This window comes from Equus przewalskii, chromosome 2 (genome assembly GCF_037783145.1).
Source record: "Equus przewalskii isolate Varuska chromosome 2, EquPr2, whole genome shotgun sequence".
NCBI lineage: Eukaryota > Metazoa > Chordata > Mammalia > Perissodactyla > Equidae > Equus > Equus przewalskii.
In genome coordinates, this window is record NC_091832.1 from 62,581,404 (window position 1) to 62,608,096 (window position 26,693).

General features: G+C 36.9%; 1 long non-coding RNA gene across 1 annotated transcript; it reads left to right on the forward strand.

Moving 5' to 3' along the window:
- On the forward strand, window positions 1-26,693 carry LOC139081634 (uncharacterized). The gene is made up of 2 exons (XR_011536788.1): window positions 1-149; window positions 25,564-26,693. It is a non-coding gene; the product is annotated as an uncharacterized lncRNA (long non-coding RNA).

Genomic DNA, 26,693 nt, shown 5'->3' on the forward strand with positions numbered 1-26,693 from the left:
AGAACTGCTGAGTCATGGGGTATGCATAGCTGCAACTTTACTAGACAGTCCAAGCTTTTACACTTCCACATGCAGTGTGTGAGAGTTCCGTTTCTTTGCCTGCCATTTGATATTTTTATGCCTCTTTTTTTTTTTTAATGATCCAGTGGGTATGTACAGTATCTCATTGTGGTTTTACTTTGAATATTCCTGACTACTAATAAGGTTACATGTTAATTGGTCTTTTGGCTTTCCTCTTTTGAAGTTCCTATTTAGGTCTTTTGTCTGTTTCTCTTTTGGGTTTTTGTCTTTTTCTATTGATTTGTAGTTCTTTATTCTGAATAAGTACCATTTCTCAATGTTGTGTTTTGCAAATATCTTTTCCTACTCTATAGCTTGCCATTTGACTGTGTTGGTGACTTTCGGTTAGTCTTTTAATGTGGAAAAAATATAGCAATGTTTTCTTTTATGGCTGGGATCTTTGTGACTTAAGTAATATTTCCTTAGTTATATAAGTATTTTCAAAATCATGAAGATATTCTTCTGTATTATTTTGGGAGGTAGAGGTCCAATTTCATTTTTTTTTATATGCTACCCGTTTGACCAAGCACCATTCACTGGGAAATCTGTCCATATCCCATTCTACAGTATCACACCTTGTCATAGATCAAGTTTTTATATATGATCTGTTTCTGATCTCCATTCTTTCCGTTGTTGTTTTTGTCTATCCTTGAGCCAATTCCCCGATGTCTTACTTAGAAAGGTTATAAAAGTTTGATAACCTAGAAGTATATATCTTCCACCTTATTTTTGTCTCTTTAAGACAGTGTTGGTTATTCTCGGCCCTTTTACGTTTCTTTATAAATTTTAGAGTCAGCTTAAGTTCCAGAAAAAAGAAAACAAAACAAACAATACAACAACAAAGCTTTTTGGCATTTTTGGTTGACATTTCATTGAATCCACACATTAACCTGGTAGAGAATAGATATCTTTACAATATTGAGCCTTATAATCTATGAACATGGCATGTTTTCAGTTCATTTAGATCTTCTACAATGTCTCTCAATAGAATTTTATTTGTCATTTTGCATATCTTTTATTAGATTTATTTATATGTACTTTTTATTTCTGATGTATTGTAAGTGGTCTTTTTAATATTTCATTTTTTTCTTTGTTGCCAGTGTATAGAAATTAAGCTGATTTTTCCAAAATAATTTTTAAATCCAGCAATCTTTCCTATTCATAATAATTTATCTGTATATTTGTTTGGATTGTGTCAGCTGAGGAAAAATCGCTACAATTTAAACAGCAGATATTTATTTGAGCAATCAGAATTGCAATTCAGGAGACACAAATTCAAGTAGAAACCCAAATCGTGTTCTGATTACAGGAGAGGGCCTTAGAGTTTTTATGAGAAAAAGAGAGGATGGGGGAGTTGTATTAAAGAAGAGTTCATTGGGGGTAGGTGAGGCTAGGTTTGGGCTAGGTCACGCTAGGTCTGTAATTCATAGATTCAGTCATCGATTGGTTAGTGATTTGGTCGTCAGCAAAGTCCAGTTTTACCAGTTCTTACAAAGAGGATTATCTTGTCCTTATTGACTTTTTGGAATGTTGGCAGTTTGGTCCAGTTTGGAAGATAAAGAAAATAAGCCGTGCAAGGCAATTCCTCTGAAATTTCTGCTCTGGCTCTGTTTTAATACAACTCTACTCATGTCGTCTTTCACAATTTCACGGTGGTATGCGTCCAAACATACCATTTGCAAATATTGAGTTTTCTTCCTTCATTTTTAAGTCAAATACTTTTCCTTCTTGCTCTACTACATGGCTAGGACTCCGAACAATATTGAAAAGAAGTGGTTAGCGGTCATCTTTGTGTTGTTCCCAGTCTCAAAAGAAAGACTTAATGTTTCACCACTGTATATTATGTTTGATACAGAGTTTTTATCTTTCATCCAAATTTTTATGTATTTATTCGCTCATAATATCCTCTTATATATTTAATGTATGCAAGATCTGTATTGGTATCTCTCTTTTCATTCTTGATATCAATTATTTGTGCCTTCTTTCTTTTTTTCATTAGTCTCCTCAGTGTTTTATCAATTTCATTAGACCTTTCAAAATACCAATTTTAGTTTCGTTCATATTTTCTAGTGTATTTTTTTCTATTTCAGTTCTTCTCTTTTATTATTTCCTCTTCTTTCTTTCTATTTTGCTGTTTTTTTACTGACTCCTTTACAAATATATGCTTATATACATTTCCCTATGAATACTGTTTAGCCTACATCCCACAAGTCAAAATATTATCTAAATTCCCTCATGATTATTTTGATGTATAGATTATTTAGATGTAGATTTCTTAATTTCTAAAACATGCAGGTCTGGTTATCCTTTTCTTATTGATTCTAATACATTTGCATTATCAGTATAGAACTCTGTATGATTTTAATGCTTTAAAATTTATTGAGATTTGCTTTTTAACCAAGAATATGGTTGATTTTTAAAAATAGTCTATATGTGCTTAAAAACAATTTATATTCTACTAATAGGTCAGTGTTTTATTTATGTCCACTGTGTCCTCTTATTTGGGTTATTCACCCTTATGTATCCTTACAGACTTTTTTGTCTGCTTGTTTTATTAATTACTAAATTAAAATATCCCACTTAGCTAGTAGATTTGTTTATTTTTAGTTCTATCAATTTTAGTTCTGTCAACATATGCTTTACATATATTAAGACTATATTATGTAGTTTACACAAATTTAGAATTTATTTGAACCTGAACTGAACATTTTAACATTCTGAAGTGACCTTTTTAATCTCTGTAATGGTTTTAGCCTTAAATTCTGTTTTGTCTCTTGGTATCAATATAGTTAGACCACTTGCCTTTTACTTAGTGTTTACATGATATATTTTTTTGTCCTTTTACTTTTGGCTTTTCTGTGTCCTGATGTCTTAGATATGTTTCTAGAGCACATGGTTTTCCATGTTTTTTTTAAAATGTCATCTGATAATCTTTTGTGTTTTAATTAAGACAGTCTATGGTCATGTAATTACTAATATATTTGGGCTTACATATACTAAAATATATTTTCTTATAAATATACTATATATACTAAATATACCAAAATATATTTAAGCCCAAATATATTAATCCTTCATCTTTTGTGCTTTATATTTGTTGTGCCAACTCTGTGTTCTTTTTAGTCTCTTTTTGTGCTTTATGTTGGATTTTTTTTTTGTAGTTCCATTTCCTACCCAATTAGTTTGGAAATTATACATTCTTTTTCTGTTCTTTGTCCATAAAACTTACAACATGTGTTGTTTACTTTTTTTTAATCTAATATTAATCTTTACTTTGCCCTTTTCCCAGAAAATGCAAGGTTCCTCTGAAAGTAATCTTTTTTTTTTCCTGGCTTCTTTTAAGTTTTTCTTGTTGTCTTTGATTTTCTATGGTTTTACTTCAAGTAATATGCCTTTTGTTTTTTAAAATCCTGCTTGTACTTCATTGGGCTTCTTAAATTAGAGATTAATATTTTTAATCATTTCTCAGAAATTCTCAGTCATTATCTCTTCACATATTTTTTCTGCCCTTATCCTCTCTTTTCCATTTCTGGGACTCCAATTCAATATATATTAGGCCATCCCACTTTATCCTCCATGCTTCTTGCTCTATCTTCGATATTTTTTATTTTGCATCTCTTTCTCTCAGGTTGGGTTGGTTCTTTTCTTTTCTTTTGTTTTTGCAGGGAAAGATTTGCCCTGAGCTAATATCTGTGGCCAATCTTCCTCCCCAAAGCTCCAGTTCATGGTTGTATATCCTCATTGTAAGTCCTTCTAGTTCTTCTGTGTGAGCTACTGCCACAGCATGGCAACTGACAGACGAGTGGTGTGGATCCATGACCGGGAAACAAACTGGGCCGTTAAAGTGATGAGAGCGCAGAACTTTAACCACTAGGCCATCAGGGCTGGCTCTGGGTTGTTTCTTTTAATCTATCTTCCAGTCACTCATTCTCTCTTTAGGTGTGCCTAATCTGCTCTAACATTCATTCATAGTTTTGTACTTTTAATTATTCTGTTTTCTAGTTTTATAATTCCTATTTGGTTATTTTTCAAATCTTAAATGTCACTTTTTATGGTTTCCAGTTCCTTGACAAAATTTGTAAGCCTGACTTTTTTCCATGAACATAGCAAGCATAGTGGTTTTTAGACTATGTTTGTTATTACGTCTGTTTCTTTTGGCTGCTGTTTCTGCTGGTGCTAGCTCATGCTCGACTCTTCTTGCATCCCATTATCTTTGATTGTTTGCTATTCATTTTATTTGAAAAATTACGGAAATAATTTAAAGGATTGGATGATATTATGTCCTCCAGAGAGGAGTTACATTTCCTTCTCTCAGGTCCTGAAGGGTGCAATAGTCCGGAACCAATGCTTGAGGATTTCTGATCCAAACAAATGATTCTAGTCCATATTCCCACTTTTGGGTTATGCTTTTTGGGTCCTATCACAGAGAGGGGGATGTTTCACTAGGGTTACCACCCTTAATGCTTACTGGATTTCAACCCTAGACCCAAGTGACTGCCAAATGCTCAGCTTTTCCTCTCATCTCATTTCTTAAGTTGCCTGGTTATAACTAGTACTGTTTATGTTAAAACAACATTGGCATTCTAATACTGTTTAGAGTCTAACATTTTGCTCAGCATATCTCTGTTGCTTCCACAGTGATTTTCTTCTCATGAGAGTGTGAGGCATACAAAAAGCAGATGTAGTTCCTAGGTAATGCTGGAGCTTGCTCCACAAATATGAAACTATTTGTGGCTAACTACCACGATGGAATGGTATTAATCTTCAAAAAGAAATTGAACATAGCTTTAAATCCCCAGGATCAAAACAAGAATTCTTAAGATATCCCTCATCCATAATCCAACTGGATAATGATAAGATCCAATCCAATAAAATCTCCTCCAACATTCCTGCACAATATTCTAGTTGCCTGGGTTCAAAAGAAACATTTTACTAACAATTCTCTTTTTAGCATATCAGCATAAAATGCTGCTTCTGAGCATCTTCCATTTAAAATTTTTATCTACACTATATGCCTCAAATGATTTTCCATTAAAACTACTTTAGACATAGCCTTAATGTCATAGCAGGTGTGAACAGCTATATAATTATCTCTAATTAGACTATTGATCATTATAACATTCTTGTTCATTATCTAAAGGCAATAAGCATAGTACTTTCAGAGAATTTCTTCATATCTTTTGAAGACATGGGAGAAAAATTGTATTACCAGTCTGTAAGAACATGGGGTGTGCTTAGTTCTGAAACTTTTCATTCCTTCTCCTGAAACCTATCCAGAGCAACAAGGAGAATGAAAATAAATTCACAGAAACTGAATTTTCGGTAGACACCTGACTGAAAAAACCCTAAACCTTCAAAATTACATGAGTGCTACAGTGGGCAGCTGAGACCAGGAAATCAAGAGAACATTTTGGGAAAGAAGTGAGATTGAATAGGGCCCAAACAGTGAAGAGGGAGAGAGTACAGAAGCGCCTAATCAGAGACAGCAGATCTTAGAAAGCGTCAGTAAAATAACTTTCTAGAAGTAGTAATATCATCTTGGAAGGCAAAGCTGGGGTCCCTGAGTCCTGTGAATAAATCAGGAAGTGGAGAACCGTGTAGAGAAGCCCTTCAGAGGCATGGTAGTACTGAGAGGCAGAGGAAATGTGGCTTCCCAGAGTTGCCATAGTTTAAAGAAACACTCTTTTGCTCCAGCAACTGAGGAAAGAGCCCACAGGAAGCTATCCTGGCCCTTCTTTCTACCTCCTGATAATAGTCCAGGAAAATTCAACTTATTCAAATATGAGGATTATGAAAGTCATATGCACAACATCTACTCAAAAATACAAGAAAATTGTGAAATAGAGTACCACAATTGTCCCACAGAAGCTGAAAATTTACCAGAAAATTGTTACCGTAATACACATGAAATGTATGACTCAGCATTCCAACATGAATATGAAAAACTTAATGAAACAATCAACTATGAAGTAAAATCACAAAGAAGTAATAAGTATAAGACTCAGCAAGCAGGGAGCCAGAGAGTAGGTTATTAATGTCTACTATTTATAAGAATCTAATCAGAAAATGGATTACTTGATGTTTTGGGAATGCATAGTAAAGAATTAACCTTAGCCACAGAGAGGTCTGGTCTTGGTCCTCATGTCCTGGGAGGGGATCTCTAGGAATAATGGCTTTGTTTACCTGGGGACTTTGGGCTGCTTTGTATCCTCTCTACCTTCAGAGGGGCTGGAGACTAAAAATCAGCCACAAGTTTACATAATTGAGCCCCCCAAAAAGCTCTGGAAACCAAGGCCCAGATAAGCTTCCCTAGATGGCAATATTCTGTGCGTATTGTTGCACGTCACTTCGGGAAAAGTACCACTCCCTGAATCCCTTGGCACAGGACAACTGAAAGCTCCACATTGGGGACTTTCCTGGACTCTGCCTTGTGCACCAATTCCCTTGGCTGATTTTAATCGTGATCTTTTTGCTGTAATAAACCATAATTATGAGTATAACAGCTTTCAGTGAGTTCTCTGCATCCTTCAAGTAAATTGTCAATCCTAAGAGTGGTCCTGGGAACCCTGAACTCTGAAGTTGGTGTCAGAAGTGAGAGTGGTCTCTTATGGACTGCTTCCCTAAGGAAGTCCCTGCAAAGGACTGCTTCCCTTTGCAGGAAATTTTTTGAAATTTTGCCACCAAGCATATAATCAAATTTTGTAAGTCATGCCTCCTGATAGGGTATATTTTGTGTTTGTTTACAACAGACCCCTATGAGAGGATGTGTGGACTATTATGTGTTTCTGAGAATTTTTGCTTGCAATACCAATAATTCTTGCTACACTTATTTTAATGTTGTGTTATCTTTAATGTGGATGGTATATTTGGTTCATAAAAAGCCCTGTTTTAGAAAAAAAGACACTATTCTGATAAGCAAAAAGACTAATTATGTGGGTTTTTTTCCCATTGGTACCTGAGAGTCACAATTCAGTCCAACTAGAGAAAGTGTCACTCCTGTACCCAGCAGCAGTGCCTTTAGGGTATGGATATAATGAGAATTAACATTCTTCAATTACTTTTCTATTTGTATCCTATGTTCTGTCACTTTCGCTACTTCAATATTTTCTGTTCCCTTGAAAACCTTCCTTCTTATCTGCTTGGCAAAACTCAACTCTGGTTTGATCCAATCTTAGTTGACGGCCTCTTCTTCCATAGTGCTTCACTGCAGTCCTTCTGCCCATCCCTGGCTAGAATTGAATTGTCAGTACCTTCTCTGACCGCCCACTGCACCATCCATCTCCTCATTTTCACCCAAAGACTAACATGCTATTTAACAAAGAAAATTGATGCTAATAATCTTGTCATCTTGTTGCCTACCAATAAAATGATCTGCATTCTCACAAATCTTGGCCCCTTTGGTGGAAGAGGGAAGAATCCTTTATTTGTATTCTAGATTTCATTACTTCTCATCTCCCTAAGTTTTTCGTTCCATTAATTATCTTCCCCTCCCTCCTATATCTCAGTCTCTTCTTACAGCCTACAGGTTGCTCAAGTTTCTCACATGTTAAAACAAACACCTTATACAAGCCAGTATCCTCCCTTAACTCTAAGAGGCTCTAGATATTTATATAACCTCTCTGATTCCCATAGTAGTCAAGCTCCTTGAAAGGGTAGTGTACACTTATTATCTCCAGTTCTTTACCTCCCATTACATCCTATGCTTAAAACTCTTCTTTCATCCTCTCCCACCCCCATGGTTTCTCGTCACCCACAGGATAAAATCTAAGCCCTTTATAAATTAACCCCTGCCTAGCTCAGTAGCCTCCTTGCCACCACTTCTCACCTTGCACTCTATACTTCTGCATTACTGAGCCACCCAGAACACACCATACTGTTTAAAGCGCCTGTGCTTTTACACATGCTATTCCCTTCTTTGGTAATTGTCATCCCTTTCTCTTATACTATCCACTCTATTCATCCTTCAAGCCCTAATCTGGAATCACCTTATCTCTGAAACCATCTTCTTAGAAATTTGAAGGAGTCAAGTAAATGGTACTAGAACTTCTCATCTGAGTTTTGAACCAATTTATAAATAAGACCAAAAAGTAGGGCTGGTAGAGGACCATAGGATCTCTTTATTACAGATAAAGCTAATATTGGGGAATGCAGCTCCCCTCTTTAGGCAGTAATAAACTCTGGAAATAGGTAGACTTATCCATCTAATCACGGGAGAGGTGGAAAACCACAGGCTGCCTTTCTTTTGCCACATGGCAGAGAACAGAGCAGAACGTGTCCTGTCTGAGGCAGGCTGACTCCCAAGAAGGAGGAGGGAGGAGGGGACTGGAAGAGGAATGCCCAGTTCTTTTCCAAATTCACCAGATAAGTCATCCCACCTTCTCAGGGCAGGAGTGAGTGAGGGAACTGAGTGAGGTGAAGAATCATGTCCCCACCCCTACTCACCATTCTGTAAGTTTTCTTTGATTAGTCCACTGAGCTTAGACATTAAACATAGAGTCGTCCCAAGATGTGGTTATCCTCTTTGGGAAGAGCTTATCAGCAATCAGGATAATTTTGTGCCCACTTTCAGAAGTCTGTCCCTCTCCCAATCCTAATCACCACTCCTTTGTGAATCTCCTAGATCACAAAGTGTGTGATGTAGATCTGTTCCCTCAGAAGGCCCTGAAGTGGATCAAAACAGGACATTAATTGAATCTATTCCAAGGTCAATTCTGTGCCTAAGACTTAAAATTCACACTCTACGCTATTTCCTACCTCAAATTGTATCTAGGCACATTGTGTACCACAATTGTGCACCGAGCAGAGATTCTTTATTGACTTCAAACAAAAAATAAAGATAAACTTTGATAATAAAATGCAATCATTTCACTAATAAAATACCAACAATACACAGATATGTCACATTTGAATATAAACCACCTCCTATTATCAAATTCCCAAGGAAAAATTAAATTCCCTGCAAGTTAAGCCTCAGTCTTTAAGTTCTTCCCTAATTGCCCTTACAAAGTCTGTCTGTGTCCTTAGAGACTACATCTCAGTAGTTCCCTAGATCCTGATTCCTTTTGGGGAGTCATTCTAGTCTGCCCTCATCTCGTCTTTCTTCTGTTAGATTTCTTTGGGCCTCAATCATTTTTCTGATCTAATAACAAGGAAAACATTTTCCCATTTTCTAAAGCTTTAAGGACATTTAGATCCAAGTGCATCACCATTTCTCTTTTATACCTGTTTATCCTGGAATTCAAAATCTCATTTTTCCATTTCACATCTTTCTAGTCAGTTCCTCCAAAAGCTCTCTCTCCAAGAGGTCAGATATTCTTCTAAGGAAACCTACTTCTTTCGCCAGTACCATCAGCCTATCCTCCTTTATTTTGTTTTTATTCCATTACTGTTGTTCTGAAAATAAGACTGAAGTGTAATTTTCAAGCCGCCCTAGCTACTCCTTGATTTCCTGAGCACACCCAATTCCTAAAAACAATATTCCAAGCGCAGTCTTTTGTCTTCTTAGCCTTTGGGTTTGTAATACTTTGTGTTGTTTCTCTACTCCAACCCAAAAAGATGGCATAGTCTTTATAATAAACACTCCCATTATTTATTAATAAAAATACTCTCCCTTTCTGTTAATGAAGCTACGGTTTGATTGTAGCATGATAGATAAAGCCATGGTCAGAACATATGGAATTAATGAATCAAAATTGACCTGATAGTTAGTGAATCTCAAGAGCCTGTGGACAAGCTACGTGAATCCAAGAGGTTAGTACTATACCTAATGGTTTCCTCTTTTGGCCCTGTAGGTAGACAAAAATAATATACAAATGGATAAGATTTAGATTTGCCTATCTACTAGGCTTGGCAATAACAATTTAAAGCTGGAAGGTCAAACATCAGAGCTTTATAACACACAGGAAACTTGGGTGCAGGGTAAGTCCTCCATTGCAGATCTAGCTGAAAGGTACAGTATAAGCAGCGAATAATTGCTGTGTCTCTCATGTCTGATGGGTCTGTACAGGGAAAGACTCTCTTTTCCCTATGATCATCTTTGTTTATTAGGGCTTCCACAACCTGTAGAAATCAGCTGGTTTTGTGGGGGCTACACACCCACAAGAGGACCAAGGTGCTGCTGTCTGCTCTCTGAGACTTCTGGCCTTTCCGTCGCTGAGGTCTCTGAAGGCCTTGTAGGTTTGCTGAGCCTAGCTTGACTTGTGAAGCTGGGGCTTTGCTTGCTTAGGCCAGCCAGCAAGGCTCACTTGTAGCTGCTGGAGCTTATTTGCTTTTTAGAGGTGTTCTCATTGCTGAGACATTAATTGAATCAATTCCAAGGTCAATTCTGTGGCCAAGGCTGAAAATTCACTCTCTATTCTATTTCCTACCTCAAATTATATCTGTTAGGGCCCTACGAAAACAGCTATTTGCCTATTACTATAAATTTCAGTAGTCCACCAAAGTGAATGACCTACATGACCTAAGCTTGAAAGACACCCTCAGAGATCACAGCAGTTAAGCTGTATAAGTGTAAAAATCTACCACATTGCAGAGTATAAGCCACCAAGGTCAAGAATTCATATGATTTGTGCTTACTAAAGCACTATGAAAACTTAAAAGCTACTTACCCAGCTCACTCCAGAAGTCTCAATCCCTCTGCATGTGTAATCTCCCACCCACCTTGTCTTATTTCTTGATGATTTTGGTCAATGCACCAGATTTTGGAACCTTAAAGGGGTCCATTAAATAACTGAAGCAACTGGGAAAGAAGACCAAAGACATCACATATGGAGACTAAATATCTCCTCTATTTCTGGTGAAATATAGGGAATTGATTTGTACAGCAGGCAAGTGAATTTCCTAATATTTCACCACAGAATTAGAGAGTTAACCTTTCAACCAAAAGCCATACCCACACTGGACTTTGGAAAATAAGGCATGGATGAAGAGAGCAGAATGTATGATTCCTGAAAGCAGTTTACTCCTGAGAGAAAAGGGAAAAGAAATGGCTAGGCTACCGATACCCAATTTCTTTTTCTAAACTCACCACTTAGATAATTCACCCCATCTCCCTTGTGAGTTTTTTAGCTATTACAAAACATGCTGCTATGAGCATTCCAGCATATGTTTACGGGACTATGTTTACACATACATAAGCATTTCCGAGGGTATAGCCCTAGGAGTAGAATTTCTGGGACAGAAGTATGCCTGCTATCAGCTTTCGTGGATGCAGTGAAATGATTTTCCAAAGTGGTTCCGACAATCCAGTCTCCCACCAGAAGTGTATGAAAGTTAGATGCTCAACATCCTTGTCAACACTGTGATATGATCAGTGTTTAACATTTTATCTCTCATGGTGGTATATAGAGATATTTCATTATGGTTTTTTTTTTAAAGATCAGCACCTGAGCTAACATCTGTTGCCAGTCTTTTTTTCTTTTTTTCTTCTTCTCCCTGAAGCCCCCCAGTACATAGTTGTAGGTCCCTCTGGTTGTAGCATGTGGGACGCCGCCTCAGCATGGCTTGATGAGCAGTGCCATGTCCGCGCCCAGGATGTGAACCAGCGAAACTCTGGGCCACCAAAGCTGAGCCCACAAACTTAACCACTCGGCCACGGAGCTGGCCCCTCATTATGGTTTTAATGTACATTTCTCTGATTATTGATGTTGAGCATATTTTTATATGCTTATTGGCCATTTTTGTGCAATACTTGCTTGTCTTTTTGACTATTAAAAGAAAATGATGTCTTTTTCTTACTGATTTGTAGAAGTTCCTCATATTTTCTGGATACGAGATCTTTGTTGGATTATAAGTACTGCAAATATCTTCTCTCTCTCTGGGGCTTGCCGTTTCACACTCATAATTGTGTCTTTTGATGAACAGAAGTTCTTAACTTTAATAAAACTTAATTTATCAGTGGTTTTCTATATGATTAGTGCTTTTTGTATCTTGTTTAAAAAAATTTGCCTACTGAAAGGTCATGAAGATATTCTCCTCTGTTATTTTCTAGAAGCGACAGTGTTTTGCCTTTTACATTTAGGACTACAGTCCATCTAGACTTGATATTTGTGTATAATGTGAGATAGTAGTCCAATTTAATTTTTTCTCTGTGGATACTCAATTAATCTAGCACAGTTTATTAAAAAATGTCATCCTCTCCCCACTGCACTGCAGCGATACTTTTGTCATAAATCAGGTGACTTTATATACGTAGGTCTTTTCTGTTCCATTGAACTATATGTTTGTCTTTTCACCAACCCCACACTGCTTAACTATTGCCACTTTATAATAATCTTGATATCTGTTAGTGCAAATCTTCCAACTTTTTTCTACTTTAACTTTATCAGCTTTTCTTGGCCTGATGCATTCCTACATAAATTTTAGAATCAGCTTCTCAAATTCCTTAAAAACCTGCTGGGAATTATATTGTGACTATATTGAATCTACAAGTCAATTTGGACTTTTAAACAATATTTTTTATTTTACTTTATATTATATATACACATTACTTTACATATTACATTTGTTTCTTTCTTTCCAGTTCTTTTAGTTTTCCGGGGGAGGGGGAGTGCTTTATTACACTGGCTGGGACCTCCAATACAAGGTTGATTAGAAGTGTGATAGTGGATCTCCTTGTCTCATTCCCAATCTAAGGGGAAAACTTAATTCAACATTTAACATTAAATGTAATGTTTTCTGTAGGGTCTTTGGATATATCTTTTATCAGATTAAGGATGTTCTCTTGTATTATTACTTTGCTAAAAGTTTTAAAAATCATAAATGGGTGTTGAATTTTATCAAAAGCTTTTTCTGCATCTGGAGATGATTGTATGATTTTTTTCTTTTCATTCCATTAATTTAGCAATCACAATGATTGATGTTGAATGTTAAACTAATCTTGCATTTCTGGAAGAATGTCAAATTGGCCATGATCTTATCCTTTTTCTATTTTGCTGGATTTTTTTTTCTTTTTTTTGAGGAAAACTAGCCCTGAGCTAACATCTGCCGCCAATCCTTCTCTTTTTGCTGAGGAAGACTGGCCCTGAGCTAACATCCGTGCCCATCTTCCTCTACTTTATATGCAGGATGCCTACCACAGCATGGCTTGACAAGCAGTGCCACGTCCACACCTGGATCTGAACTGGCAAACCCCAGGCCGCCGAAGTACAACGTGCAAACTTAACTGCTGCACCACCGGGCTGGCCCCAATTTTGCTGGATTTAATTTATCAATATTTGTTCAGGACTTCTGTCTGTCTGTTCATAAGACACTGGCCTGTAATTTACTTGTCTTGTAAAGTCCTTATCAGATATTGTCCAATAAAGTTGCCAGATTTAGCAAATAAAAGTATGGGACACCCAGTTAAATTTGAATTTCAAATAAACAATAACTTTTTAGTATAAGTGTATCTGGTGCAATATTTTGTACTAAAAAATCATTCTTTGTTTATCTGAAGTTCAAATTTAAGTGGGCAACCCTAGTACCAAGGTTTTGTTTACTTCATAACGCAAGTTCAAAAATGTTTCCTCTTTTTGTATTCTCTGGAAGAGTTTGTGAACTTCCTAAATGCTTGATGGACTTTACTGGTAAAACAATATATGCCTGGAGTTTTCTTCATGGGAAGGTTAAGTACAGACTGTTTGTTAATACATAAAGGACCATTCAGATACTCTATTTCTTCACCTGTCAGTTTTATTTAAGATGTGTTTTCAAGGAATTTGTCGATTTCATCCAAATTTTCAAGTTGATTGACCATGATATTTCTTATCTTTTAATGTGTAGAATCTTTAGTTATATTCTCTTGATATGTTGATTCTTTTATGGTCTTTTTATCTCTAGTAATATTGTTGACACCAATTTGACTTTGTCTGATATTAGAGTACCTATACTAGATTTTTTTGGTTACTGTTTTTATGATATTTTTTTTTCCATCCTTTTACTTTCACTTTTTCTGTGCCATATTTATGGCCTATCTTGGTTAAGCAGCATATGATTGGGTTTCGCTTTTGTAATCAGTCTGACAATCTTTGTTTTTTTTGAGGAAGATTAGCCCTGAGCTAACATCTGTTGCCAATCCTCCTCTTTTTGCTAAGGAAGACTGGCTCTGAGCTAACATCCATGCCCATCTTCCTCTACTTTCTATGTGGGATGCCCACCACAGCATTGCTTGCCAAGTGGTGCCATGTCCGTACCTGGGATCCGAACCAGCAAACCCTGGGCTGCCAAAGTGGAATGTGTGCACTTAACCGCTGTACCACTGGGCCGGCCCCTTTGTTTTTTAACTGTATTATTTAGTATATTTACTAAATATATTTGAATTTAAAAGTACCATCTTACCAGTTGTTTTGCATTTGCCCCATCTATGTTTATGTTCTTTCTTGCCTTTTTGTAAACAATTAAATATTTTTTATCATTCCATTTCCCCCTCCATTAGCTTATTATAGTTTTGTAAATGAAATGTTTAATTTTGAGGTAACTGTAGGTTGTCATACAGTTGTAAGATGTATTACAGAGAGATCTTGTGTACCCTTTACCCAGTTTCCTCTTGCAAAACTATAGTACAGTATCACAATCCAGAATTGACATTGATACAGTCAAGATTCAGAACATTTCCATCACCACAGAGATCCTTCATGTTGCCTTTTTATAGTCACACCCACTTCCCTCCTGTCCCCAACCCCTCCTTAACTCCTGGCAACCACTAAGCTGTTCTCCATTTCTATAATTTTGTCATTTCAACACAAAATGTACAAAAATACATGGAATTATACAGTATGTAACCTTTTGGAATTGTTTTTTTACTCAACACAAGACTCTGGAGATTCATCCAGGTTGCTGCATGCATCAGTAATTTGTTCCTTTTTATGGCCGAGTACAATTGGATGGATGCAGAACAGTCTGTTTAACCATTTACCCAATGAAGGATATGTTGGTTGTTTCCAGTTTGGGGCTATTACGCATAAAACTACTATAAACATTCGTGTTCAGGTTTTTATGTGAACATAAGTCTTCATGTTTCTGGGATAAATTCCCAGGTGTGCAGTTGCTGGGCTGTATGTAGTTTCATGTTTAGGTTTTTAAGAACTGCAGACTGTTTTCCAGAGTGGCTGTACCATTTTGCATTGTCACCAGCAATGGATGAGTGATCCAGCTTCTCTGTATTCTCGTCAGCATTTGGTGTTGTTGCTATTTTTATTTTAGCTATTCTGAGGTGTGTGGTGATATGTCATCGTGGTTTTAGTTTGCATTTCCCTAATGGCTAATCATGTTGAACATCTCTTCATTTGCTTATTTACCATCCATATACCTGTATTGATGTCTCTTCATCTCTTTTGTTCATTTTATAATTAGATTTTTTTTATTGTTGAGTTTTTAGAGTTCTTTATATAATATAGATATTAGTCCTTCATCAAGTATGTGGTTTGCAAATATTTTCTCCCAGGCTGTAACGTGTCTTTCATCCTCTCTAAAGGTTTTTCACAGAGCAAAATCTTTTAGTTTTGCTGAGGTCTGATTTATCAGTTTTTCCTTTTGTGGATTGTGCTTTTGGTGTTAAGTCTAAGAACTCTTTCCTTAGCCCTAGATCCCAAAGATTTTGTCCTACTTTTTTCCTAAAAGTTTTATAGTTTTACATCAAAGTCCATTATCCATTTTGAGTTAATTTTTGTGTGAGGTGTGAGACTTAGGTTGAGGTTTTTTTTTTAAACCGGTGGTGTCTTTTATCAGTTGTGGAAAATTCTTGGCTATTATGTCTTCAAATATACTGTTCCCCATTTTCTCTCTTTACCTTCTGGGACTTGAGGTACATGAAGCTAGCCTTTTCACTTCGTCACGTTTATCTCTGATGCTCTTTTCTGTATTTTACATTTTTTCCTTGTTTCTCTCTGTGTTCTGACTGGTTATTTTCTACTTACCTGTCTTCCTTTTCTCATACAGGCAACTCTGTTTACCTTTTTTTTCCTAAATGCTATTCTTTTTTGTATTCATACTGTCTTTCTAGGATTATTTCCTTCTACTTATAGCATATACTTTAAAAGTCCCTTTAGGGCTAGTCTATTGAGTCTTGCAATTTTCCTTAATCTTAAAATATTTTTATTTGCCCTAATCTTGAAAGATAGTTTAGCTGGGTACACACAGTTCTAGGCTGACAATCATTTTCTCTCAGCACTTGACAGGTATTTCACTGTCTTTGGGCTTCCATGGTTGCTATTGAGTAGTCTGCTGTCAGTCTAATTGTTTTCCTTTGTAGATGAACTGTCTTTTCTCTCTTGCTTCTTTTAAAATCATTTGTCTTTGATATTCTGCAAGTTCAACTTGAAGTATCTCTTGTGGACTTATTATTATTAAACTATTTGGGCTATCTTATGCTTCCTAACTTTGAATTCATATCATTTCTTATGAAAAAATTCAGTCACAATATTAAAATAGTACCACTCCTTGCTTTTCTCTGTTCTTTTTTTCTAGGACTAATTAAACATATTGGCATGTTGACAAACATTGTTCTATTTTCAGTGTTTCTCAGCTTCACTTTTTATATCTTTTATCTCATCTATGCTTCATTCTAGGTAATTTCTTCAGTAATATCTTCCAGTTTGTTGATTTTGTTTTCAGCCTGATCTAATCTGTTTAGCTCATTCATTCAGATTTCAATAATTATGTTTTTTATGTCTGGGAGATCCATTTGGTTATTTTTCAGATCTTTCTTGTCATTCCTGATAGACATCTGTTACTTCCTCATCTTTGTAATTTCACCCTTTTTCCTATTAAAGATTTTTATATTCTGAATCTAATGATTGCAATATCTGAATTTCGTGGGTGTTCACTGGTGGCTTGCTTCTTTATGTATTTGGTCATCTTTGATTTTGTACTTATATTTATTTCATCAATCTGTGATTTTTCTGTAACATTAAATTATGATGGTTTCCCAAGTGAGCATTTTCATATGTTTCTGCCAAGAAACAAGTTGTGCTACCAAAGTGCTGCCATTTTAGTTTCTTTAAAGTGCCTAACTTAATTTTGTCTCCAGTTCACTTTCCCTTCCTTGTTGTTGGCCTATAGGTAAGATCACAAATTAAACTGCTGCTTTGGGCATTTGTTCTCACAGCTAATTTGGCCCTCAGGTTTACTTATCACTCAAAGCTACCACTTCTGAGTTTAGCTCATGGTCATGGTCTCCCCTTGGCCCTTATTTTGGTGGCAGGAGGGACTTCCTTAGGTATTTCCTTTGTTTTTTGCCATTCTGGTAATGCATTAAAGAGAATAATTTACTCAAGAACGAATTTTTGGAGGAACATAAAAATACTCAAGCATCTAGTTTATTATAATGTTGAAAGCTGCAATCACACATCCCTCTTTTACATGAAAGGACAAAAAAAATCCAGTTTGGAATCTGGGGATTGCTTTCAACTAAAATCACTGCTATTAATTAATCGATTTAGTCATTTAATTCAAATTTACAAGCAATTATGTGCCAAACATTCTGTTAAAGGAGAAGAAAAGAAACATGTCTCTTTTCTAGTTGAGGGTCTAGGGTCTAGTTGAGGATATATATACTAAACTAATAAGCAAACAAGTACATATATTATTATAGATAGTGATAAACGTTATAAGTGTTATGAGATAAAGTTGGGCAGTGACTTCATATTTAAGCTTAAACCTGAAGTGAAGGAGCCAGCCATGATGAGAAAGAAGGTAAGAGCATTCTAGACAGAAAGGATAGCTTGTACAAAGGCCTTGAGGCAAAAAAAAGATTTTGGTGTGTTTGAGAAACTGAAAAGATAGTCTGTATAGCTATAGCATAGTGAGTGAGAGGGAGAGTGGTAGGGGATGAAGTTAAAGGAGATGGGAAGAGGGAAGCTTATGCAGGGCATTGTATGCAATGATAAAGTGTTGGATTTTATTTCATGTAAAATGGTAGGTCATTGATAGGTTTTATGCTGGGAAGTGACTGATCTGATTTATGTTTTGAGAAGATCATTTACACTATTCTGTGAAGGATGGATTGTTAAGGCCAAGACTTCCTAGAATTAGGGAGACCACTTCAGTCTCTTGCTCTATTCTGGGTAAGAATTATTATGGCTTGAACTTGTGTGATGATAGCAGAGATGGAAATAAGTGGAGAGAATTAAAATATATTCTGAAGGGAGAAAAGAGAATGTTTTTTGAATATGGCTGAGCCAAGCAAAGTGGCTGTGTAGGCGGAAATGATGCGTGACTGGTTATGCTAAATTAACTTGCATCCAAAAGATCACCATCTCATTACAACTTTCTCAGTGATAGAGCCCTACTGAGCATCTTTAAATGCAAGTTTTAAAATATCAAACTGAGTATTGAAAGGGAGAGCACAGGGAGAGAGCTGTGGGGAATACTGTGATCCTTCCTCAGTCACAGGGGAATCCAAAAGGATTAAAACTAAAGTGGCTAAGCACTCACTGCTTATCTGTTCTCTGACGAGTTACTATCTTAAATAATTTACTCTAGAAATAAAATGACTTGTATGGGTTGCTATGCAAAAGGAGCAAAAAAATGCTACTTAAAAAGTTATGGATCACTGACTGCATATAACAGAATACCTATTTAACAGTATTATTAGAAGTTTATTTTTCTGGCATAAGAAGGCTGAGGGAAGAAAGCTATTGGTATTACTTCAGTAGTTCAACAATGTCAGGGTTGGCACCTATGATTTTCTTGCCTTTCCTTCATGCTACTCAGAGTAGCATTCTCATGATTGATTTGAACCAGCAATAATCTATCAATACCCTATTTTTAATCAAGGTATTTTTTTAAAGTAAGAAGGAAAGAGAGAATCGTTATTGGGTAGGCAATTAATAGATTTATCTAAATGGCCTAGGTTTAAGAATAATGATAGAGCCAGTCCTGATGGTCTAGCAGTTAAAGTTCAGCACGCTCCACTTTGGTGGGCCAGGTTCGGCTCCTGGGCACAAACTACACCACTCGTCTGTCATTAGCCATGCTGTGGTGGCGGCTCACATGGAAGAACCAGAAGAACTCACAACTGTCCAACTATGTACTGGGGCTTTAGGAGGGGGAAGAGGAGGAAGATTGGCAACAGGTGTTAGCTTAGGACAAATCTTCTCCTGCAAAAAAAAAAAAAGAAGAAGAATGATAGAAGAAGGAATAGAACAAGACCATGCTACTTAAAATTCTTGAAACATAAAAAATTCTTTCAGAAGTTAACAATAATGAGTTATTGATCTTAATGACACTTCAAAAATAATTCCACTAGGGCCAGCCCTGTAGCATAGTGGTTAAGTTCATGTGTTCTGCTTTGGTGGCCTGGGGTTCACAGGTTCAGGTCCCAAGTCCAGAATTAGCACTGCTCGTCAAGCCACGCTGAGGCAGTATCCCACATAAAATAGAGGAAGACTGGCACAGATGTTAGCTCAGTGCCAATCTTCCTAAAGCAAAAAGAGGAAGATTGGCAACAGATGTTAGCTCAGGCCCAATCTTCCTCACCAAAAAAAAGAAAAAAAATTGCATCTTTTGTAAACCTGGAAAATAATATGTTCAGGTATCAATTAAAAAGACAAAATCACTTGGTAACTATTTTAACTCATGGCATATGTATTGTACTGTGTTAGGTCCTATGAGAGACACAAAACATGATATATATTCCCTGCCTTCAAGAAACTTCTAAACAATAATTGTTTGTATTCTACCTTCTACTTTATAAAAGTCTTTCACAGGCATTATTTCTTTTGAAATCATAATAACTCTGCAGAGGAAATTTTTATATGATGAAGGAATTCAGAGTAGTAGACCCGGTAGATCCCTGCCCTTCCCTCCCTGGCCTTTACCACTTCAGTGTTCTCAGGCTGATATCCAGCTGCCAGCCTCTGCATCTCTTTGCCTGAGGGCTGCCTCCCAAGGGTGAAAGGCAGCCCTGTCCCTGTGTAGTTGGCAATTTGGATGTACCTGGCAATTATCCACCACCCATCTCAGCAGCTCTGGCCCAGTGACTGACAGGATTTGTCACAGAGATACCGCAGCTCTCTTGCCCCTCAGGTGGGATAACTCTAAGGCATGTGTTTCATACCCTTTCCCAGTTTTCCCGTGGGATTATGCTCCAGTCATTACCAGTGGTAGCTGGCTTGATAAGGCACCCTTTATTTACGGCCTTCCCTTCTTTGTCTCACTTCCCCACCTCCTACTGGTGTTTCCTGAATCCTCTAGATAAACGACCTGCACTCAAATCCTTGTCTCAGGATTATAGTGGGCATTTCCAGTAGGTTATTCCCCCTATACCCACCCCTCAGCTAAAGTACATGGTTCAGTGGGTGGGCATATGATTCATGCTAAGCCAGTTGGACTCCTTCCCAGGGAATTTTGTTCAATCTGAAATAGGGAGAAAGGAGCTCTCTCCCCTCTTTTTTGTTTTTCTTTTTCCTCTCCATCATTGTATTTCCAGTAGAACAGTGTCTGGCACAAAGTAGGAACTTGCTAAATATTTGTAGAACATTTAAAGAATAAAACTCTTACAATTTCTTTGCTGCCAACCCATATTTATGATCAGACATTATTTAAAAATGTATGAAATACTCGTTATAGTATATCAGTGTCATGTCATAGTAAGGAGCATGGACTGAGAAGCCATACTGCTTGAGATTTAAGCTCTGCCACTTGCCAGTTGTTTGTGCTGGTTATTCGTCTGTTGTCTCTCAGCTCCTTTCTCCTTCTTTTACTCTCTTCTGGATGGCAACGGTACTGGAATCCTAAAAAACATTTCCCAGACTCCCTTGCCAGTTGGTCTCCAGTTTGGTTCTGCTAATGGGAGATTAAAAGGCAAGAGGAGGATGGAAGACATTTTTTCCTTTCTTTGGGTTCCAGCAGCCCTCAGCAGCACTGTATTCCTCTACTCTAGCTCCAGGAGTCAGAGGCCTCCTGAAGGCTGGTGGCTTCCTGCAAAGCAGCTAGCAGAGATGGTTCTAATAGTGCAACAGTTAAGTTCCAAAAACCTCAGAAGCACAGCATTTGTGAGTTTTGGATAACATTACTTTCTCTTTTGTTCCCCCAGTGCTAAGGTGCTGGGTCTTCATGCAGTATCCACTGGATGACAATGCTTTCCCCCCTTTGTTCCTCCAGTCCTTCTGTAAGGATTCTCTCAATAATGGAGGTAATAACATTCCTTTTGAAATATCCAAAGTGGTTTTTCTTTTCCTGACTGGATACTGATTGATACTGTGACCTTGGGCAAGTAACTTACTCTCTTTGCCTCTGTGACTTCCTCTATAAAATGAAGATAATAAGAGTATACCTATCTCATTGGCATTATTAGAAGTATTAAATGAATTAATATTTTTAGAGTACTTAGAACAGTGCCCGACACAAAGCAGACACTGTCTGTTAAATAAATGGTACTGTATATCATATTCTATTATTAAAAACATGCAGTATTAGCCATACACTTTATAAAATCAAATGTCCCTTTCCATACATCTGTCACTTTGTGCAACCTGCCCCATGATCCTCCTTTGTCATTACTGCTTATCACTATCACTTCCCTACCTGTGTCCTCCTCTGCCTCTAACTTCTCCTTTGCTCATCGCACCTGTCATAAATCAGCATGTATGTTTTTCAGTGTCTTTTTCTCTCACTCGCTTTAGACGTAATAGAGATATTTTGGAGGCTCATAGGTTTAAACGTTTTTATGAAGTTATTGTATTGTAGGATGTTCCCATAGTGAGACAGGTGTGCAGGGTGGGAAGCAGCACTGGCAGTGGAAGACTGGCGTTAGAACCTGAAGATGAATCCAGAACCTTCTGAGTGGGATACCAGGGACCTCGTGTAGGAGAAAGGCTTGAGAAATACAGATTCTTTTGGTTAAATCTTGTCCACATTAAGACTATTTTATTTTACATTTGTTCGGAGTTATTTCATTGACTTCTGTTTTGGGATTTTGAGATAGACTTGTTTTTGATTTCATACTCAACAGGGAGAGCAGACTCAGATTCTAGCGTTATATTTACTCTGTTCCCAAGATCCTTGAGACCAGACCACCCCCAAAACCAAAAAAATGTGGGAATGAGATAGGCTTAGAGGTTACTGAACAGACAGAATACTTCTGTGACTGTGAAAGGGTTGGATCATTGCCCAGAGAATTGGTTACAGAAATTCCTAGAATGACTGTTGAAGTAAGATCACTTCAATTTTTTACTGTCCTTTAAACTTTCAGCTTGTCCTATTAGACACAGTAAATATTTCTTTTTTTCATTATTATTAGTCCAATCTTCAGCTATACATAAGTGCATTTTTTAGTCTAATTAGAATTCTAGGCTTTAAATTTAGATCGGTATTTTTTTTTTTTTTTTAAGATTTTATTTTTTTTCCTTTTTCTCCCCAAAGCCCCCCGGTACATAGTTGCATATTCTTAGTTGTGGGTCCTTCCAGTTGTGGCATGTGGGACGCTGCCTCAGCATGGCTTGATGAGCAGTGCCATGTCCGCGCCCAGGATTCGAACCGACGAAACACTGGGCCGCCTGCAGCGGAGCGCGAACTTAACCTCTCAGCCACGGGGCCAGCCCCTTAGATCGGTATTTTTAAAAGTACACTGTAAAATCTCATATTGCTCGTAAATATATTTTTAAATATAATCAAACTACTAAGAATAGTAACAAAATTATTTAGAGAACAAAGTTGTAAATCTGTCACCTTTATTTGAAATTTTTAGTCATTACTAAATTCAAAACTATCATTGTGTAGATATAAGATAAGCATAGTATTAATATATCACAAATTTACTTTAACTCGAAACACCTACAAAAAAGTAGATAAAAAATTATTTTCAAAAAACTTGACAGAAGAATTACTTTCCTATTGCATGAAAGCAATAGCTATTCAGCTAAATATGGGCCAAACTAACAATGTTACTACAATTGAAGAGCTGTTGACACTCTTAACTACTATTTCCTAAAATAGAAGAGTAGTATTCACTTCCTCTCAAACGATCCCTATGTTTTCATACTGTATTCTGAAGTTCTCATTGCTTAAAGTCTAAATTGTTCTTGACTATTTTGAATGCAATGCTCTGCAAGTGGAAAAATAACTCATTGGCCTTTAAAAAAAAAAACAGCTTTATTGAGGTATAATTTACAGATCATAAATTTCACCCATTCTAAGGGTACAGTTCAGTGATTTTTAGTGAATTTATACAGTTGTGCAACCATCACCATAACTGTTTTAGAACATTTCCATCACCTGAAAAAGTTCTGTCATACCTCTGTGCCAACAGTCCCTGTTCCCACCTCCAGCCATAGGGCAACACTCTTCCTCTGTGTCTATACATGTATTTGCCTTTTCTAGAAATTTCATATAGATGGAATCATACAATATGTTGTCTTTCGTGTCTGGCTTCTTTCACTTAGCATGTTTTTAAGGGTTCATCCATGTTCTAGCTTCTATCAGTGTTGGTTCGTTTTTTCTCCTCCATTCCCTTTTATTGATGAATAGTATTCCAGGGTATGAATATAACATGTTTTTGTTTATTCATTCACCAGTTAGTGGACATTTGGTTATTTCTAGTTTTTAACAATTACAAATACAGTCTTGTTGCTTAATGGCAGGGATACATTCTGAGAAATGCCTTGTTAGGCGATTTTGTCATTGTGTGAACATCATAGAGTGTACTTACACAAATCTAGATGGTATAGCTTACTATACACCTGGGTATAGGGTACTAATCTTATGGGACCGCTGTGGTATATGTGACTCATCGTTGACTGAAACGTCCTTATGTGGCACATGACTGTAAAGCTGCTGGGAACATTCACATACAAGACTTTTGTGGACATAGGTTTTCACTTCTCTTGAGTAGATGCCTAAGAGTAGACTTGCTGGGTAAATATATGTGTAAATTTTGAGAAACTGCCAAATTGTTTTCTTTAGTGACTACTGTTTTACTTTCCCACCAGTGTTCCAGTTTTTCCACATCTTCACCAACATTTATTTTGTGTCTTTTTGATTACAGCCGTCCTAGTGGGTGCAAAGTGGTATCTTATTGTGATTTTAATTTGCAATTCCCTAATGATTAATGTTAAATATATTTTCATATGCTTAGTAGCCATTAGGCATTGGCTTTTTTAGCATAGACTCACTTAAGACCTTGTAGCCTATGTAGAGGAGGATAAATTTTTGCACACATATATGTATGTATCTACATACATGTATGTATGTATGTATATGTATATACACACATACCTATGTAGTAGCACCCCAATCAAAGTATAGCATGCTAGGTATATTACAATTTAATACAAATTATTACTTTTATCACTTTCTGAGCAATGCAAGACTCTTACAACAATTTAACTCTACTTATCTCTCTTAACCATTTGTGCTATTGTTGTATATTCTACTTCCACATTATAAAAACCCACAAGGCATTATTATTATTGCTGTTTTAAACACGTAACAGGCTTTTAAAATTTACATAAACTACCCTTGCCTGTGTTCTTTTTCTCCTCCTGAGGATTTTGGATTATTTTCCTTAAGCAGGACTGCTGTCAATGAATTCTCTCAGCTTTTGTTTGTCTGAAAACATCTTTATTTTGCCTTAACACTTGAAAGCTTTTTCCCTGGATATAGAACTTGTGGTTAACAGTTGTTTTCTTTTTCTTTAGCAATTTAAAGATGTCATTCTATGTCTTCTGGATTTCATAGTTCTGTTGAAGAGTCAGCACTCAGACTTAATGGCTTTTAAAATTTACTGTCTTTTTCCTCAGGTTCCTTTTAAGGTTTTCTCTGTCTTTAGTTTTCAAATTTTTTATTATGATGTGCTCTAGATGGTATCTTCTACTGGAGAGGTTTGACCTTTCCTCTGTTAGGCAGAATCAACCCCTCTAATAGCTAGAAGGAGAAAGGGTGGTTGTCTCAATCCAATGAGGGATTCAGCTGTATGTATCCAGGCTGGGTTGAAAAGTTTTAATAAGACCCAGTTCACCTCTGGCTCCTTTCTGTCACATGGCTTTTGATTGAGGGCTTGGGGATCTCTGTCTCCTTAGCCCTGACAGACTATGGAAGATTCATTTTTGCTCTTTGAGGGTTTTGAGCTGGTCTCTCTACATTCCTGCCTGTACAGCTTCAAAATACAGCACATGTCTTCAGGAAGAGACCAGTCTTGTGTTTGCGGCAAACTCTCTCCCTCCAGCCAGACTTTTGTCCACTAAGTACCATGAAACTCTGGGAGGTTTCACGTTGTCTTTTAGAAGCTTCTGGCACAATTCTTTACCCATACCACCCAGAATTCAGCCTGTGTGTGTAGAAAACAGATCATTATATATTTACAGGCCCTCTAGTTTCCAGCTAATTGTGGTAACCCCACACAACTGCCCAAAGCTTGTTCTATTCTCTTTCCTATAGTAAAAGTCCTTCTACCTGGACCAAGTCAGATTGATCCTCAGTTCCATGCCTAAAATCTATAAACTGTTCTCAAAAATCATCAGCGCACCTAGGAAGAACTCTTCCCTGACTAGAATTTTAGTTTGAATTATTTTTCGATTGCTTCAACAGATCTACAGTGTATTTAAAAACATGATGTTTGCAAGTCCCATGTCTGACCGGGCAAGGGAAACAAAAGAAAAAATGAACAAATGGGACTACATCAAACTAAAAAGTTTCTGCACAGCAAAGGAAACCATCAACAAAACGAAAAGACAACCTAACAATTGGGAGAAGATATTTGCAAACCACATATCAGATAAGGGGTTAATATCCAAAATATATAAAGAACTCATACAGCTCAACAACAAAAAAACCAACAATCCAATTAGAAAATGGGCAAAAGATCTGAACAGAGATTTCTCCAAAGAAGAAATACAGATGGCCAACAGGCATATGAAAAGATGCTCAACATCATTAGCTATCAGGGAAATGCAAATGAAAACTACAATGAGGTATCACCTCACTCCGGTCAGAATGGCTATAATTAACAAGACAGGAAACAACAAATGTTGGAGAGGGTGTGGAGAGAAGGGAACCCTTGTTCACTGCTGGTGGCAGTGCAAAATGGTGCAGCCACTATGGAAAGCAGTTTGGAGTATCCTCAGAAAATTAAGGATAGATCTACCATATGATCCAGCTATTCCACTGCTGGGTTCTATCCAAAGAACTTGAAAACACAAAGGCATAAAGATACTTGCACCCTATGTTCATTGCGGCATTATACACAATAGCCAAGACTTGGAAGCAACCTAGGTGCCCATCAAGGGACGAATGGATAAAGAAGATCTGGTATTTATACATGATGGACTACTACTCAGCCATAAGAAATGCTGAAATCTGGCCATTTGTGACAACATGGATGGACCTTGAGGGGATTATGCTGAGTGAAATAAGTCAGAGGGAGAAAGTCAAATACCATATGATCTCACTCATAAGTAGAAGATAAAAACGACAAAAAAAAAACAACAACACAGCATTGGAGATTGGACTGGTGGTTACCATTGGGGAAGGGGGGAGGGGGGAGGGCAAAAGGGGTGATTAGGGTCACATGTGAGGAGATGCACTATAATTAGTGTTCGGGTGGTGAATATGATGTAATGTATCCAGAATTTGAAATATGATGTACATCCGAAAAAATAAAAATTAAAAAAAAAAAATTTTTAAACCTCGAAAAAAAAAGTTAAAAAAAAATAAAAACA